Raw genomic sequence first — 5,690 nt, forward strand, 5'->3', positions numbered from 1 at the left:
CGGGCATTTGCACCCTACATCAGGAAATATTCAAGTGTTCTTCTTTAAATGTCACAAGATCCACTTGACCAATTCCCAATGAGCTAGCCCCCAATTTCCTCAAACTACCAAAGAAGTACTTACACGACTGGACTGAGCATGATAGAATGGCTGCAAGAATTTCTCAATGTAGTGGGAAAAGCATGCTCTTCTATATATTCGAATCTCTATCCCTATTATCTTCTATTCTACTCCTAAATCGTTCATTACAATCTCATTCTCCAGAAGCTTTTTCAAGTTGTCTTTCTTGGCATCAACATCACCAAACACTTCTTCCATGGGTTGTTCAAGGGATTCCTCATGTCTATGCTGATCCATACCACCCTACTATCCCACATTTATCAGAAAACTGTGTGGGTTTCTATTTCAAAGTCCACCTTTTGGCTATCACCTTGATCGTTCCCCACAACACTTGTAACACCTCCTCTTTAGTTACACATAGCAGATTCAAATGTCACATCTCTGTTAATGACAAATGTTGGTGTTTTTTCTTATTTTGTACACCACAGACGATGACCTTTCCCCATAGATGCATATTCTAGAAATATGCACTTAATTTCCCTTGGCTACAATTTATCATCATTCACACGAACATAAGCAGAGCATCTAAACATTTGTAAACCAGAATTCTCAGAGGCTTTCCTGGACCATACCTCTTGAGGAGTTTTACTATTAATTGAAGTGTTGACTACTTTCGCCTATAATTGCTCCACTAAATTAGCTGATAATCGCATTCACTAATCATGCTCCACCAGAGCTTGGTTCATTCGTTCTACCACTCTACTATGTTGTGGTATTAGCCGTACAATGTGATGTCTCATTATACCTTTTTTTTTTTTTTTTTTTTTTTTTTTTTTTTTTTTTTTTTTGCAGAAGTGGTCAAACAAAGTCTTGCATAACTCCAACTCATTTTCTATTCTGAGTGCCCTGACATGGTTCCCGATCTGTTTCTCAACCATTGTCTTCTGCTTCTTGAAGAGCCCAAACACTTCATCTTAGTCCTTTGTATTCAAAAAGTACACTCAGGTCTTCCTTGAGTAATCATCGATACAAGTTACAAAGTATTGACATCCCCCATGATACTACAAAACAGAGGGAATCCATAGATATGAGTGAACACACTTTAGTATCTCCTTGCTTGAATGTTGAACCAGAATGAACTTCACCCTGCATTGTATCTCTTGAACACAAGCTTCACCATGTTTATCTTTTCCAGTTGCATCTCCACAAAACAACCCCTTCTCTCTCACATGCACCAACTTATGATGCCATAACTTCCTTTCATCATCATACTGATCTAAGGATTGGGATACAATCATCGTTACCCTAATTATACAACCATCCATAAGATAAATCCCATGAGGACTCATCATTCCCTTTATAAATCAAGAGTACCCTTGGAGACTCTTAAACAATCACCCTATCCAGAATACTTTAATCCATCCTTCTCCAAAGTACCAAGAAAAATTAAATTCTTTTGAAGCTCTAGGACAAACCAGCAATCCAGTTTCATGACCATACCATTGTGCATATTGATGTGCACCATGCTACTACCCTTGATACTGCTCATCCAATCATCACCCATCTTGACTACGCCATTCCACTCTTTGAAGGAGTCAGACTAGTCACAATTGCATGTTATATGATAGGATGCTCCAGAGTCCACAACCTAGGCATCAACATAAGTAGATGTAGATAATGTCAAAATTTACCATCACCCCTTCATCAGAATTCCCTTGAACCACATCATCGTTGTTGTTGCTTGGTCCAACACACATATTCCTTTTCTTCAATAATGGACAATCTCTTGTGAAATGCCACTTTTCCTTGCAATTATAACATTTGATGTTGGCTTTAGATTCAGAACTTGACTTCCCCTTATTACCTCCACCTATATCTAATTTTCTTCCTATTCATGCAAACTAACTGGATCTGGAAACTTCTTCTCCAACTTAAACGTGTATTTTTTAGTTCATTGGACACCAAAGATTCATTCACATCAGTCACAATGATTTTTGTCCTACCATACAACATGGTATCAAAAAAATTCTCATAAGAATTCGGTAGTGAACATAAGAGGATACATGCTTGATCTTCATCTTTAATCTTTACATTCACAGCTTGTAAATCCAAGATGATCCCATGGAAGTTATCCAGATGATCCTTAACTTGGGTGCTTTCCGAAATCCTAAGACTATACGAACGTTGCTTATGATATAGCCCATTCGTCAGAGAATAGTTCTGATACTTGTCACAAAATTTCTCCAAGATCCCAGATGCACTCATTTGATCCATGACCTTTGTCAGTACTTCCTCTTTCAAACTCATCAGAGTATTGTTATGTGCTCTTGCAAGAATATCCACCTTCCTTTCACCTGCCATGTCCTTAGGCAATTTTGCTTCTTCTTCTAGTGCCGATGCACTTCCTTGTTAAACTAGAAGAGCCTTCATCTTCACTTCCACAAAGTGAAATCATTCAAACCATTGAACTTCTCCAAATCGAACTTATGGGATGACATCTTCAATCAACAGAACACCAACCACACCTATGATACTACTTTTTAGGGAAAACAGACGATAATTGTCAAGACTCAGAACAAATTTTATGCCACTTTCCAAGTTCTAATGATCCTTGTTAGGAAGTAATGCAGATAAGACAAGAAACTAAAAGCATACAAAGATATAGTATTTACGTGGTTTGGTCAAGGTGACCTACGTCCACGAGCAAGAGGGGAGTGTTCTTTATTCATAGAGTTCTCATACAGAGATTACAAGTAGAACCAATAGAGATTCGTCCTACTCACTAAGGATACAAAATACATGACATAAATTACTTTGCATGCATTCCTAATTATACTTGAGGGATCAGACCAAAAACCCTAATTAGCCAGGCCCATTAGCCTATATGCCAATGAATGGTGTCAAACAATCACAATCCTCCATGCAACATCTTTTAGAACATTCATCATTACATGAGCATCAGGAACACACATGATGGCGCATCATGATCCATAGTGGCATATCATGATGCAAGAGTGACACATCAAGATCACCATGACATATCAAACATCATGGTGGTGCATCAAGAAATAATCCTTGAGCATCTTCAAGTTTTGAGCTTCCTTGAACAATATTGAGCATCATAGGGGACTTTATAGCATAAGACTCATCAAGGGATACCTTGGAATATCAAGGAACCAAGGGGCGCTTCCTTGCATCAAGGTGGGGCATCAACTCCAGAATGGAGTATTTAGACAATAAGTGGCACTTCCACATTATGGATGGCATATTCTGTCACTTGGTGGCATATCCTATCACTTGGTGGCATATCCTGTCACTTGATGGCATATCATGTTACTTTGTGGTATATCAAGTCACTTTGTGGCATATCAAGTCACTTAGTGGCATATCAAGTTTCAGTAGTGGTACACCTTGACTTCTAAGTGGTGCATCCAATCATTTGATCATGCAACTTGATCATAAATGGCGCATCCATGCACCATGATGCTCTATTCCACTTCCATGTGCTCCATACCCCATTTTAGAAGATCTGTTCCTTTTTGACTCTATCCATTCCTTTTTTAGGAGATTTATCCCTTTCTTAAATGATCCATTCCTTTGTCACATGCTCCATGAACCCCAAGTGCTCCATTAAGTTCCAAGTGATCCATTGAAATCAAATGCTCCATACGAATGCTCCAAATTCTCGATTCACATTTAACAATATATAATATTGATTCTTCTAATAGTTTAGACAAAGCATGATTATGTCATTGCCGTCTTGGGCATATAAACATGAAACGCATCGCACAACTCCGAAAGGATGGAATGATGGAATCATTTGTCATTAGGACAAATGATCAATGTGAATCTTGTTTGTTAGGAAAGATGACTAGGGGGTGTTTGGATAAATTAGATTATAGATTATTAGCTTATTTGCGGTAGGAATAAGCAATAAGTAATAAGCAAGGGGGGAGATGCTTATGGAAATCAGCTTATTTAACTTATCCCTACCACAATAAACTGATTTTTAAGGATTTCTATCCAAACACTTAAACTTAGCTTATTGTGGTGGGAATAAACAATAAGCAATAAGCACCCTCCTTTTTCCCTATCCAAACACCCCTTAAGTCTTATTTAACATGGACTTGTGAAAGAGGTGAGGAATTGTTGGACCTAATTCACACCAATGTATGTGGACCCTTCATATTTGCCACAAGGGCTGCTAATCGCTACTCCATGGCATTTACTGATGATTTCAATAAATATGGGTATGTTTATTTGATTAAACATAAGTCATAAAATTTTGAAAAGTTCAAAGAGTTTAGGCACGAAGTGGAGAATCAACTAGATAGAAAGACACACGTGCTTCGATCTGATAGATGTGGAGAATATCTTAGTATCGAGTTCAATGACTATTTCAAGGAATGTGGAATAGTTTCATAATAAACCCCTCCTAAGAAACCACAACTTAATAGCATTGCTGAAAGGAGAAATTGAACCTTGCTAGACATGATTCTTTCCGTGATGAATCGATGTTCACTTCGTATATTGTTCTGGGGTATGCCTTATAGACTACTGACCATATCCTAAATCTTGTTCCTACCAAAATGGTTTCCAAAACACCTCATAAGATGTGGAGTGGAAAACATCCTTCACTAGAACATATCAAAGTCTGGGGCTGTGAGGCTCTTGTTAGGCACAAGACGCATGAAAAACTGGAGCCGAGAAGTATATATTCATTGGTTACTGATAAAATTCATTTGAATACTCGTTTTACAAAAAACAAGTGACAACGTAGCCTTTTTAGCTCGAATGTGAGACTTTCGTGAGAGAGAGCTCATATTCAAATAAGAAAGTGGGAATACAATTGATCTTGATGAAATTCAAGAGTCAGCCGATGAGGATACTTTAGATGACATTAGGGCTCAACTTGAGGATGAACCGCTTGTTATTCCCGTTGTCAATTCATTACCTCTTCATTGTGCTAGTATAGTTAGTATGCCACCCGAGTTGTATGGATTTCATATAACTGCGGGTGGGGACACATTTATTAATGATTGAACACTAATAAATTTGAATGAGCCAAGAAACTAGAAGGAAGCATTAGTAGGCCCTGAGGCTGCCGTAATGTCCCAAAATACCGAGTAAAAATTTACTTTTTAACAAATCAAACAATTCATTCATTTGTTACAAAGGGTAGTAAAAGTAATAGTTTTCTCAAAACATCAGAGTAAAAATCACAACGAGCAAATGCAAAATAAACTCTGGGGGATGCAGTGTTATCACGTCAGGCCCTTCCCTCTGGAACTGGAAGTACTTGGAAAATATTTAATCCACAAACCGTGTAATAGCCCAAAATAGTAATAAAAGTTTTTTATTTTAAAAACATTAACTTCACACATCAAGTATCACAAAGTCAACCACAAAATAAAATGTCAAGAAAACATCAGGTTATAGATAAAAACAAGTGTAGATTTATGAGGGGATGCTGTGCCATCATGTCTGACCCTTCCCTTTTGTACCGGAAGTACATGAAACCATAAAGATAATCTATAAGCACAAAGCTTAGTGATTTCCCCAAAATACCACATTCGAAACATACAACTAGGCCTAGCCCTTGGGTATGATCAAACCTAACATACAATTAT

The sequence above is a fragment of the Lactuca saligna genome, chromosome 6, assembly GCF_052625555.1.
Source record: "Lactuca saligna cultivar CGN05327 chromosome 6, ASM5262555v1, whole genome shotgun sequence".
NCBI classification, from domain to species: domain Eukaryota; kingdom Viridiplantae; phylum Streptophyta; class Magnoliopsida; order Asterales; family Asteraceae; genus Lactuca; species Lactuca saligna.